General features: G+C 38.3%; 1 protein-coding gene across 1 annotated transcript in view; it reads right to left on the bottom strand.

Moving 5' to 3' along the window:
- SOX5 (SRY-box transcription factor 5) overlaps positions 1-14392 on the bottom strand; it is a 936670-nt gene that overhangs the window by 470093 nt on the left and 452185 nt on the right. Inside the window, exon 6 of the mRNA XM_084877223.1 lies at positions 8535-8673. The gene's annotated coding sequence lies outside the window, so the exon portion shown is untranslated. The remainder of the gene's footprint in view (positions 1-8534; positions 8674-14392) is intronic.

The raw sequence follows: 14392 nt of genomic DNA, 5'->3' as shown, positions 1-14392 counted from the left end.
ATATATATTTTTAAAAGAATATATATTTTTTAATAATGCTGATGTTTAAATCATGTTAACTGAAATAATTTTATTTCCCCTAACTTGTAACTCAACAGTAAAGTTAAGGAAAAAAATCAGAAAGAGAATTGCATAGGTGTCTTCAAATTCCTCATTACACAGTCATCACTCTCTCAATAAAATCTCTTCAGTAAACTAGATCATCTCTCTCCATTTTCTCATCTTCAAAGTAGTGCCAGATCATTTTCTGCTGCTACGGTCTCCTCCTCTCCTTCTGTAAAACTTGGAAACTGCTTTTCTCCATTATTTCTAAATAAAACTTCTTTCAATCCTTTAGCTCTTTTCTTTTCTTGATATTTGTATCCCTAATGTTAAATCTTTCAGATAATTTAGGAAGTCAATACTACTGTGCTCTCTCTTATTCGATACATATGACTCCCTTAAAGAAAATATACAATAAAAACTCAAACCCAGACAATGTGAAATAGGGCATTATTCACTTTACAAAGGTATCCTTAGCTTTTCAAAAAATTGCCTACAGAATCCCTTTGAATAGTGATGTTCTGCAGTGCACGAAAAGTACAAGTCAATTAAATAACATGCATTTATACTCAACTTTTCCACAATTGTATCAGTTTTGCAAAGTGGGGTGCAACTTATTCTCATTGAGTGTCACCCCTCATGATGCAGAGAATTGAAAGTGAGGCACAGCTGGATGAGAGATCATGGGTTCTACAGTGAAGGCAGTTATTCATCAAGAGCAGTGAATTTCAAACTCTTACTTAAAGCCATTAAAATAATTCTCCACTAGAAATCTTACAAGGACACAATTTGCAAAAGAAATAAAAGTAGCAGGGTTATGTGTGTCCTTCCCCCTTGCCCCCAGGGTTACCTACAAAAGCTTACAGCCTTCCTCAGAGTACAGACTAGAAACAACTATCCTAGATGGTTTTCTACTTATTGCTAAAGATCACAATCTTCCTACAGAGTCCTGACAAATCCCACTGGGAGTTTCTTGGGCATTACCCAGGACATGCCTGTGCTTTGTTTAAAATGGTACTCAGGACATGGGTCACTCAGAAAATGGTCAATGGTGGTAAAGATAATAATTTTAAAATAATGAATAGATAAATCTCCTTGACACAGCAATGGTTTCCTTTTCCTGTGCCAGTTGTTCTGTCTGTGCCAACTCTAACACACACCCCTTCCAGGAATGGCATTCAGCCATCCTGGCAACCAGAATTAGAGCAAAGAAAATATGAAATTTCTCTTCAAAACATAAGTGGAAAGATGGATGCAAAGCCAAGCGAAAAGTACCCAGATTCAACATGCACATTGTTAAATGTCACGTCATACTAAGACACTTTATGAACATTGAGTGAACATGGACGTGTATAAATTATCAAAATGAGAACAGGTACAACCAATTACAGAGGATCAGCAAAGTAGAGACAGCCTAGAAGAACATACACGTTACCATTACAATTGTTATTTTCGGGGAGAGGAGTTGAAACTGGGCAGTGGAGAGAGGGAATGGGAGAAATATTTTTCATTGTACACACTTTAATACTTTTTGCATTCTGAACCATGTGATTATATTTGAGAAAACCATTTAATAATTTGAAATTTTCACAAAAATGATGATAAGGTTATTCCAATAGACCACACCTGTCAGCATACGAAGGAACTGTTTTGGTTTGGCGGTAAAATCAACTATGGAAGAATTTTTCATGCTAAGAATCTATATTTAAGCTAGTAAGCTCATCAGTCAGGTATACTGCTTTTAGCTTTCAGAGAACTCCTTCAAGAAAGAGGCACCTATTGATTGAAGAAATCCAAGGATTTATGTCCTGATTCTCACTAGGAGAGAAAATGTGGCAAAGGTTCTCAGCAGCTCAGCTAACTGATAGGGGCCCCAAGTTACAGATCAACAGCCCATGGGATTTGGAAAAGCAACATCAATGAATGTCTTGCCTCAGATTAAAAATCAGAGAGCGCATGTCACAGCTATCTTTTTGTAACATAAAATTGCAAAGACCAAAGCTAAACCCTCATATTATCCCCTTGAATGTAATATGCCCTCTTTTAAAATATATCCTATATAATAAAGATGTAATATGCAAATTGACCCTCACACCATCATACAAGATGGCCACCCCCATGTGGTCAAAGATGGCTGCTACAAGATGGCCTAAAAGGGAGGGTAGTTGTGGGCAATCAGGCCAGAAGAGGAAGGCAGCTAGGTAGAAACAGGTCTACAGGGGAGGGCAGTTAGGGGCACCCAGGCCAGGAGAGGAGGGAAGTTGGGGGCAACTGGGCCAGCAGGAGAGAGCAGTTGGGGGGGCAACCAGGCTGGCAGGGGAGGGCAGTTAGGGGTGACCAGGCTGGCAAGGAAGGGCAATTGGGAGTGATCAGGTCGGCAGGGGAGGCCAATTGAGGGCAATTGGGCTGGCAGGGGAATAGTTAGGGGGTGATCAGGCTGGCAGGCAGGCAAGCGGTTGGGAGCCAGCAGTCCCAGATTGTGAGAAGGATGTCTGACTGCTGGTTCAGGCCCACAGTTGGACATCCCCTGAGGAGTCCCACATTGGAGAGGGTGCAGGCTGGGAGGGACCCCCCACCCTCCAGTGTACACATTTTGTGCACAGGGCCTCTAGAGTAAGTGTGTGTGTGTGTGTGTGTGTGTGTGTGTGTGTGTACACAATATATATATATATATATATATATATATATATATATATATATACACATACATACACATTATTGATTTCAGAGAGAAAGAGAGGGGGTGAGAGAGATAGAAACATCAATGATGAGAGAGAATCATTGATTGGCTGTCTCCTGCATGCCCCCTATTGGGGACCAAGCTTGCAACCTGGGCATATGCCCTGACTAGGAATCGAACTGTGACCTCCTGGTTCATGGGTGGATGCTCAACCACTGAGCCACACCAGCACTCTTTTTCAATGCATAGTGTTTCCTATCTGCAAACCAGGGACAGGATGTTTGTTGACTGACAAATCTTTCTCTGAGCACTTAATCACTGAAAGGATTCCTTCAAAGAGAATCATTAAAACCTGATAAAAATGGAAATAGTAAGGTTTTTCTCAAAATAGACTCTTTAGCCAGATTTTAATATCCTAAAACATCTTGTCCAACCATTAGATACAAAGAACAACGTAAGTGAGGAAACATGTAGGAAAGACAATGACACCTCGGAGGCACATGGTTTAAACTGGGTGAAAAGGCAATGTCTTACTGGCATATGCCACATTCCTGTGAGCTGATGGAAGGCAGCTGACTCTCCCCAGAGTCTGCATTACTATCCAGTTAACTAAGCAGGTCAGACTTATCTATGGGGTCAAGAGCCCACAGCACTATGGTTTTGGAGGAAGGGATGGCATTGGAAGTTCTAGATCTTTAATCAGCTCTGGGGTCATACTGCAACCTTCTTGAACATTCGTATGCCATTCCTTCATGAACATAGGAAAGTCACACATTGAATGGAAGTATTAGTGTATGAAACCATTTGTCATTTTAAAGCCACACTGATTAGGTGCCTAATCACGTACTATACTGTGAAAAAAAGAGCTTTATAATGGTCAGAGAAGATACACTTATCCCCACATCTGATGAGCACACAAAGATAGACAGACACACTGATATGAATCCATGAACTTGCACACACACAATGCAACAGAGATGATTTACCTTTTGAAAGAAAATGCTAATGGGCACTTTGTTCATTCTACAATGCACTTGTAGTTAGGTAGGCTTAAAGCTTTATTTATAAGAAAAAGTAATCAAAAGAGAGGTAAGCTTGACTTTGCATCTACTATCAAAAATATTAGAAAAGAATAAGAGAGAAAAGGCCAGACTATAGTGATATCAGGATACTTGCAAGACAAAGAAAGTTAAGGGAGAAAGACACAATTTATCATATGAAGAGATGATTAATAAAATATTACAATCAAGGTAAATGTGAAAAGTAAAAGTATTAAGAGAAAGGAAGAACAAAATAATTTTAAGGGCAATTATATTGTGAATAAACATAACTAAGTCATCAGACACAATTCTTTGGATTTAATTAACTATGGAAATAATCAGGGATTTCCACCTTTCATCCTCTTTATCTACTAACAAATTATTATTCATTTATTATGTTCACTTACATATATTTAAAAAAATCTATTTTCAAGTATAATTTATTGCCTGACTTATAAACTCTGAAAACTGTGTTTTCAATTTCATTGCAAATGCAAACTGAGTTTTATATATATATATATATATATATTTGTGCTATTAGTAAGTCATAATTTAAAGCAACAAAAATATACACCATTCAAATGACTGTTAAACTTTCATAAGTCGTTTTATCTTCAACAAATGCTTAGCTAGCAAAATGAACTTTTTTCTTATTACCACTCCACAACAGAAAAATATATTATCATGTGCAGCTTGGATACAGCATTATTTTCTAATTTTGTGTTTTCCATATTTTCAGATAAAAGCATGTAAATATTTCATTTGTGAGTACAGGTATTAATAAAAAGATGGCATGCCAGTTGCCTTGGCCTGGTGGCTAGTTGGTTGGAGTGTCATACTTACACCAAAAAGGTTGCAGGCTCAATTTCCTATCAGGGCTCATACTTAGGTTTTCAGGTTCTATCCGAGATCAGGGTGCCTCAAGAGGCAACCAATCCACATTTATCTCACATCAATGTCTCTCTCTCCCTCCCTCTCTCTCTCTCTCTCTTTCTCTCTCTCTCTTACTCTCTCTCTTTTTCTCTCTCTCTCCCTCTTCTCTCTCTTTCTGTTTTTGTTCCTCTCTTTCACTCCATCTCTCTCAATAAACACAAATAAATAAAAGATGATGCCCACTAGAATGACATAATGTAGCCAACGACAGGGAATAAGTCTACTGGTATTAAACCTAAAAATTAAAATTTTTGTAGAGAGAAAAACACATCAAATAAGCCTTGTGTTTTTTTTTTGTTTTTTTTTTTTTTTTTGTGTGTGTGTGTTTTTCTCCCATATTCTAAAATGTGCCATTCTTTCAAGTAAATCCTCTGAGCAGAATTTGTACTTTATGCCTGCCATCCCTTTGCAGCTCAGGAAAGCAAGGTAAAATAGCTTAGCATAGCTTTTATCTGCAAGGATTCCCTGAGGCAGTTTCTGTAAAAGGGTTAATGACAGATGTTTCCATTAAATCTGACCTGCCTCTTAATTTTGCCACTGCCTGATGATATCCTGGCTTTGTGCTTATTTGCATGGGCAAATGGAGTCACTCCATAACCAGTAACACACCACCCTCATCGAAACAAAGGTCAATTCATTTTAAACTGATGTGCACAATATTTTTTTGTAGTTGCAGTTAAAACAAAACAAAAACCTTTCATACAATGCTGCTATTTACAAAGAATTAAAAGCTCTGTTTTCTAAATCCCTGGGCACAATGTACAACTGTAGGCAGAGGCAAGTACTACCAATAGAAATCAATACAACTCCACGTAGGTAACCAACTAGAAAAATCACTTCTGTCTCTAAGACGTTCCTCTTATTTTTGTGCTAAATATAACCAGGACAGAGTACATTTTCTTCGCTGAGGAACTAGCTGAAAACTCCAAGATGCTAGCAGCATTTTCTTGTTTATTGAGTGTTATTACATTTGAGAAGAAAAGAAAAAGCTGTAAATATAGAGGGAATAGGTATTATCTTAGGTTGGTTTAAATATTTGGGTATTTTAGCTTTCAGGCGACCAGTCCAAATGCTACAATTTAGAAAGTGGCCAAACTGTTTTATCACATGAAAAGAGTAAGTGACTTTGAATGCTGACCAGGTTGCTCTAATAAGCCCTTAAAAATAGATAAAGTCAGGTTAAATAGTTTAATGTAAGGCTCTATTCAAGCCTCTTACTCTGGTGGGAGGATCAAATTAGGTAAAGAGTAATGCCAGGGGGCCTTCTGTGATTCTTGTGCAGAGATACCTCAAATATGTGCTTCATTTTGAGTAGTCTATAGCCAAGACTCGAGACTCACTGCATTAATCTAACCACGCTGTTTTATTTTATTGTAACATTTAAGGAGTTTAAAATTAGCGCTTGCTAGAGATGTTCTCTCTCTATAATTATATACAGTGTTTTATACATAGTTGTTTATACATACCCTATATGCATATCATATTGCATCTTTATCATTATAGTCTAATCTCTAAGACATTTAAATATTGAAATTCTGGCATTAAATTTCACCTTACTCGGAAAACAGCTCTCCCGTGTTTCACTGATAGTAAATCCATATTCAAAAACACTCCCATTATACCAAAATCTCTAAATGTGTGCGAAGGAAATGGCTAAATTAGTAAAGTGATACTTGCTAAACAGGTAATTTTCTTCATCACAGGTAAACAAAGCCCACAGCTGGCACATGGGCAATGCAAACCATGGAGACAGTTTCAAGAACCTACTTGTCTAGTCCAAAAGTTTGTTTGTTTTTAATGCATTTGCTAAAGAAAATCATGTCCCCACTATGCTGCCTTTACTTTATCTGAAAATGACATAGATAAGAAAGGAAAGACAGATGACCTTGAGGAAGGAATCTTCCCTGCTGGCCAGTGTGACTCTGGCAGGGAGGGTCAGAGCCTCCGTTCCCACCAAATGCCCATATCTGATGCCCAGTGCTAGCCTCAAATCTGTATTCACCTAAGAAGTTCAGAAAAAGGAAATCCTGTCTTTTTCTGAAATCATCCCTATGGATGGTCTTTCAAGATACAACTTATAATTAAAACACAAATGAAATCACCCAATACTAGCAGAGTACATCATTTTTACAAGATTCTAAGTAGTATGAAGGAGATGGTCTTAAAATGATGTGGTTTCCTCTCTGTACAAATGTTCCTTTTCATTAACCAATGATAAAAGCGTTAAACAGTCATATCAGACTCTAAAAGTAATATTTAAAATGTAAAAAAATAAGATAAATGTAAACTATTAAATTAAATAAATGAAATTGCCATGCTGGGCAATGGAAGAAATTGGAGATTTAAATCAGTTGACTGTTTGAGTTTACAAATTCAACTTGCACTTGTGGTTAAGTCAGCAGATAAAAGTGAAGTCAGAACAACTGGTGTTTTCAGTAATAGTTTTGTAGTTAATCAAAAAACAAAATAAGACACTATAAAAAAGTCAGAATTTATTGAGCACTTATGTGTCAAGACTACAAAAATCAGTCTATCCATTTATATCACTTTAATCTTCACAATTACCCTATGAAGTAGATACAACTATTACTCCCATTTTTAAAAAACATATTTTATTTATTTTTTACAGAGAGAAAGAGAGAGAGAGAGAGAGAGACAGAGAGTTAGAAACATCGATGAGAGAGAGTCATCGATCAGCTGCCTCCTGCACACCCCCCACTGGGTATGTGCCCACAACCAAGGTACATGCCCTTGACCGGAATCGAACCTGGGACCTTTCAGTCCACAGGCAGACGCTCTATCCACTGAGCCAAAGCAGTCTCGGTTATTACTCCCATTTTATATAAAATAAAATCGAGGCTTGAAAAGATTATATGTCTCCTCAAGGCCACAGGATTAGTCTAACTGAAATCATACCTCTACACATTCTGAAGCTAGTCTTTATACTCTCAACCTTGCTTGATACCTCTTTAGTGAAAACATGGGCTTAGGAATCAAACAGATGGAGTTATATTCCACATTCTCCAATATATTTACTGTGTGAGTTGAGGCAAAGTTCTTACGTTTGTGAACTAGAAAAAAACAATACTGCAGCTTTATCATGGAGATTGATTTCTTTTCACCTGTCTAGTATCTTTTCTTAAAATTAATAATAATAAAAAAGGACAGCCCAGCTGGCATGGCTCAGTGATTGAGCATAGACCTATGAACCAGGAAGTCACTATTTGATTCTCCTTCAGGGCACATGCCTGGGTAGGGAGTGTGCAGGAGGCAGCCTATCAATTATTCTCTCTCATCATTGATGTTTCAATATCTCTCTCCCTCTTCCTTCTTCTTTGAAATCAATAAAAATATTTTTTTAAAAAAAACAAAACAAACAAAAAACAACAACCATCTTTTTTTCTGTTGGAAACAATTGGTCCCACATTCTCAAATAAGAGATAAGCATATGGCCATGCCCTACCCAAAAATGTACTTCATCCCCTCAGCTAAACTTGGACTTATGATAGAGCTATGAAGAAAGAAGCTCTAACTTTTTTTAGTTAAGGATAAAGGACTGCATCTGCTTGAGCAGAAGCCATATGCACAAAGCCAGACTTAAGATGAAGCCAAAGCTGAGAAAGGCAAAGAAAAATGAGAACTGGAGATAGTGAATGAGCCTGGGTTGGCCATGCCAGAAGCTAGGCAGCTCTTTATATTTTCACTTATTTGAAACAACAACAACTCCTCCCCTTTTACATTCAAGACTGATTGAATTGGGTTTCCATCACTTATGGCCAAAAGAGCCCCAGCTAATCAATCACCTAACAGAGACAATGCATGCAAAAAACTCAAGATACCTGGAAAGTAGTAAGTCCTCAGTGAACGTTGGCAGTTTCTCTTATGATTTTAGTTCTTACAGTTGACAGGTTTTCATACCAAAATTGGAGCTCTTAGATCAGGATTGAAGAAAGAAGAAATGATCATGGCTCAGTTTCCCTGTATCAGGAATAAACAAAGAACAAAGGGACATGCTTTAAAAAGTCTAAGTATTAAGTATCAAGGAACACCAAAAGTACGTTTCTCTTGCCTTTCAGACAATGTTATCCTTCCCAATTGGCCTCAATGTGTCTCCAAAGGGACCAGAACCAACCACTGCCATGTGTCCACTTTGTAGACATAATGTTCCGTCACATACCCAACCGATTTTCCAGATACAAATAACATTTTATAGAAACCAAGTCCCCACTTTATTGTGCTACTACTGCAGTGTCAACACTAACTTTTTTACAAAGCTCAAAACCTAGGGCCTTGTAAAAAACTAAGAAATCTAGTTCTGAGAACTTTCTTCTATATCACCCAAAAGTCCAAGGTCAGTAATTAGAGTATAGTAATAACGGAATCACTTAAGGTTTATATGGTTGCCTTATACCCGTTGCATCGATATGACAGAAAAGCAACTTTCCCTCTTCTGCTCCCTCCCTTGAACAGGCCTTATAATGTAAGAAGCAAGAATGGTTCCAGAGGAACTGTTGTGAACCTCTGCGTCAATCACATGAGCATTAAAACATGGCTCGCTAGTCATTACTATATAAAGTATTCTCTTGCTCTATGGAAAATGGTTTCAAATAATTGTTGTGTTCGAACGGGAGTTTTGTTCTTTTTTTAAATAGCAATTTGAGAGAGAAAAAAAATAGAAAAGAAGATATATTCAAGAAACAAACAAATATTGAAATAGTTGAATCAACTAATTGTCATCAAGTGGCATCATCATCTATAATAATAAAAGCGTAATATGCTAATTAGACCAGACAGCACAAAGACTTTTCAGACATCCTTCCAGATATCCTTCCTGACGAACTTCCAGCCTAAGCTGGGGCTAGAAGGGCTGAGGCAAGCCGCCATGGTTGTGAAGGCTGACCCCCTTGCACAAATTTCATGCATCGGGCCTCTAGTATTTGTATAGAAGTCACACATGGTATATTGCTAGACCTAAGAGGCAGGCTCACCACCTGACAGTATAGTTGGAAAACTGAGGTACAGCAGTAGCAAGAAAGGGATAAGAATCTGCCCTGATGGAAGCATGCAAATAAAATTCTCTTCTGGATCCAAGATGGCTGCTCGGGTAGGCACCTAGCCGCAGCGGCACGCAACAATTTCAATAAAATACAACTAAAATATAAAATGGACATTACCCAGAACTACAGGAAAGTCGACTGACTGGAAATTCTACAACGAGAAGCAAGGAGAAAACCAGAAGGAAGCACGGAGGAGCTGTAAAAGCCCAAGGTACGGAGACGCGGCGTGCGGAGAGGACGGAGCCGGAGAGGAGGGAGGCTGAGTGCCTGGCGGGCGTTCCCTAGCGGAAAGGAGATAAACACTCCGACTGTGCTGGGCTCCCGACTGCTCTGAACCCCCGTTCTAGGCCAGACCCCGGGGACCCAGGCTCATCCAGAGGAAGCTGGGCTGTAAGGCGGAATCCGGGGCGGCGAGAGGAGGTCCCAGAGGCGCGCAGAGAAGGGACGGCCGGCTGTGCCGTAGGACTGCCCTGGCGGGAAGGAGACAGGCTCCAGACTGCTCTGAACGCCACCTCCAACTCCACTTCCAACTGAACTGAACCCCAGTTTCGGGCCCATTGCGGGAGAGCCTACACTGTTTGGTAGCAGGCGAAAATCGAGGGCACCTTTCTCTCAGAGGTGTTTGCAACAAGTACTGAAGGACCCTGAGTCTCAGGAGTCGCATAGGGCGGGGCTGACGGAAGCCAAGGCTGTAGGCTGCACCCTGAAACCCCGCCCCATCAGGAAAGCTGCCTGCGAAAATGCCTAAACCAAATAGATCACAAACGAAAGAAATGGAGGACAAAAAGCGACTGGATATAGAATTCAAAACCACACTTATAAGGTTTTTCAAGAGTATCCTAGAAAAGGCCGATAAAATAAATGAGACCTATGAGGATATGAAAAGGGATCAACAAGAAATAAAGAATACATTGTCTGAAATAAAAAATATTATACAGAGTCCTAAAAACAGAATAGAAGATCGCAAGAATCAAGTCAAAGATTTGGAACATAAAGAGCCAGAAGACACTCCTCTGCAGAAGCTAGAAGGCAAGAGAATCCAGAAAATTGAAGATAATGTAAGAAACCTCTGGGACAACTTCAAACGATCCAACATCAGAATCATGGGGGTCCCAGAAGATGAGAGAGAGCAAGATATCGAAAACATACTGAAAGAAATAGTGACAGAAAACTTCCCCCACCTGGGGAAAGAATTGGACTTACAAGTCCAGGAAGCACACAGAACTCCAAATAAGAGGAATCCAAAGAGGACCACACCAAGACAAATCATAATTAAGATTCCAAGAGCAAAGGACAAAGAGAGAATATTAAAAGCAGCAAGAGCTAAGCAGGTGGTTACCTATAAAGGAACACCTATACGATTGTCAGCTGATTTCTCAACAGAAACCATGCAGGCCAGACGGGAATGGCAAGAAATATTCAAGGTGATGAATAGCAAGAACCTACAGCCAAAAATACTCTACCCAGCAAAGCTATCACTCAGAATCGAAGGTCAGATAAAGAGCTTCACTAATAAAAAAAAAGCTAAAGGAGTTTATCACCACCAAACCAGAATTATATGAACTGCTGAAGGGGGTTCTTTCAGAAGAGAAAGTAAATAAAGATAAAAATTATGAACAACAAATACGTAACTATCAACAAATGAATCTAAAAACCAAGAAAATTAAAAAAAAAAATCTGATGAACAATATTAACTGTTGAATATAATAGAATCAGAGGTATGGAAGGGGAGTGAACTAATGATTCTTGGGGAAAAGGGGAGAGGGGAATGTGGGAAGAGACTGAACATAAACTGTGCACCTATGGATGAGGACAATGGGGGGTGGGGAAAGGGCAGAGGGTGGGGTGGGAAGCGGGGGGAAAGGAACACTTGTAATAATATGAACAATAAAAATTAAAAAATAAAAATAAAAAAAAATAAAAATAAAAAATAAAATAAAATTCTCTTCTGGATTTAAAAACATGATTATTTCTTCCAGATTTCTCCACTGAATAGCTAAACATTGAGTAGAATCAAGTCTGCAAAAATTTTCACCTTTAGTTCTGGCTTCTCTCTCTAGATTCATCAACATTGGTTTTTAACATTGTGTGTGTGTGTGTGTGTGTGTGTGTGTGTGTGTTAGAGAATATGTGATATAAGATTAATACATATATTTGCCAGAAAAGAAACCATTGGTCTATGATAGAAGCTGATGATGGAATATATGACAGTGCCTTAAATTCAAGCCAACAAAGACTCAGACCATTATTATAGACCAAAGCTCTTCAAGTATGGTTTCTCTGGTGGAAAAAGTAGTAGGCAGTAGAAGGGTGGGGCCTTCTGACAACTTTTGAAAAAAACATGGCCCTAAAGAGGACGAGCTTGCCAGTGGGCCACCCACGGAAAATTCTACTGCTTAAATGAAGCATCACACTGAGTTATAAGAAAAATCAATGAACAAAATATCCAGTCTAGCAATTCTTTCACACAAGTCTGGAGCCTTAGAAACTAAACAGAGAATGATGAGAGGAGATGATGCCAATCTTTCGTGGAGTGGCCCTAGGCAAGTGACTGGTGTCTCACATTCTTCAAATATAGACTGCTGTTACCACTCTATTACTGATAATACAAAAAAACACCCTAACTACAACTCCTGGGAACAATACTGTGAGAATGAATGTGTGGCCAGTGATTTAAGTATGAGAGAAGAAAGCTACCATGATTTACTATTACAAAGTGCTTTATCAACCAGCATATTACATAATGTGTTATAATGTACCATGTGCCCACGGAAACATGAAATCATTCATAGTTCTTAAGTACTGCCAGATGCGTAGCTATAACAAATTTCAACCCTTTCTGCGAATTCACCCACACACTCACTTCTCCAACCAATATTTCCACTGGTAACTGTCAGAGTTGAGAAATCATAGAACAGACCCTTATTCACATCTCTGTGGTAATTACATATCATTTGCTTCATATTTGGGTAGGGAACATGTCTTATTCATAATTTTATAACTAGGGGACTTGCCCTGTTCTAGTATGTAATTGGTGCTCAGTAAATGTTTATTGAGTGAATAAGTGAATGAAAGAGCGAATGAACACCCAGATAACAGTTACAAATAGCAAATCAAAGAGTGAACCTTAGTGATGGCACTACCTAGCCCAAGAGGAGTCTTTAGTGATAGAAACATAGAATGGAGGTGGTCAAACACTGGCTCCTTCCCAGGAAGTCTATACGTTATTTCTGAAGATTAGCTCATTTGTCACTTGTCATAACTTTCTGAAATGGACAAGTAATCCTATTACAAAAGATCTTTGCCATTCTCAATGGAGGCATCTGGCTTTATTTAAGAATGCTGAGTGATTTCACTTTCTAACGGCAGGGAACACAGTATATTACAACTTTTGTAAAGATTGAAAAATCTCTGAATATTATAATACATCTGTGGTAGGTGAAGAAATACTTTAAAATTTGAACTAGTATTCCCTAAGGCACACAATTGCAATAAAATGGGGGAAAATCTGAACTTGGAATCAGAGAATTTAGCTCTGCTACATACTTGCTCTATGATTTTGACCTACTTAACCAATTTTCTCTGAGCCTGTTTTAATCTGTAGTGACAACTTTGTGTAATAAAAACATTCATACATCCAGGGTCAATGAGGTAATTTAATAAGACTTGTATGCAAAAGTAGCATATAAGTGGAAAATACCACATTATAGCGTGACAACTAGCTATACAATGGCAGAGAAGTCTGTGATGTAGATAAACTGGGAGATCCTTTGGTTCAGGGTTCATGAATTATTTAACTTAGTAGTTCATGTCACTAGTACATGGCCTTAAAAACAATCAAATGAACCACCAATGTCAGTGGGGAATTGGACGCACCAACCAGATATCAGCATTCAATTTTCAGAGTGGCCATTCCAAGGTCCCTTCTGATAAACTGTCCAATATGATGTTCTTCCAGGTGTGGTCCTCTGGCAACCAGCATGAGATCTGGCTTGTTTGCTTGTAAAAATGCAGGCTCCCAAAACTGATCCAAGGAGACCATAATGCATTATATCAAGCACCCAAGATAACTATTATGTACACTAGTGTAGTAAGTTTTAAATTTACTTTTGAACATCCAGTAGCTATGGAACAAGATCAATTCCATCTATAAGGGTATGTGCTTCTAATTTACATATTTTATAAATTCATCTATTTATATGTATACAAACTGCTTTCGAATACATCAAATAGAACATTAAAAAACAAGGAAAATGGTTTAAAAACTTTACAATAATCCAGAAATGTAAGATAATACAATTTTAAAGTTGCATCCATGATAAATTTAAATATGTTTGGTTTTTCTTAAAACATTTATGTGGTTATTATCTGCATCTCCACATGAGATTGTACTTTATATGGTTCTGAAACCTCACTTTGTTCCCTGCTGTGTCCTGGCCCTAAAAGGGCCTGGCACATAGTAAATATTCAGTAAGTATTTATTGAATTGAACAATGAATAGATAGTGAACTTGCATGTCTCAGAAAAGTTGTTGGCTTAAAATATGCATGTTTCTACATAAGTATGTGTTCATATGACAGAGTTTATAGCCCAGGATCTCCTGATCATAATATGGGGTCACAGGGTACAAAAATAGGTTA

Source organism: Pipistrellus hanaki (assembly GCF_964339955.1).
Source record: "Pipistrellus hanaki genome assembly, chromosome: 3".
NCBI classification, from domain to species: Eukaryota; Metazoa; Chordata; class Mammalia; order Chiroptera; family Vespertilionidae; genus Pipistrellus; species Pipistrellus hanaki.
This window is presented reverse-complemented; position numbering and strand designations above follow the sequence as displayed.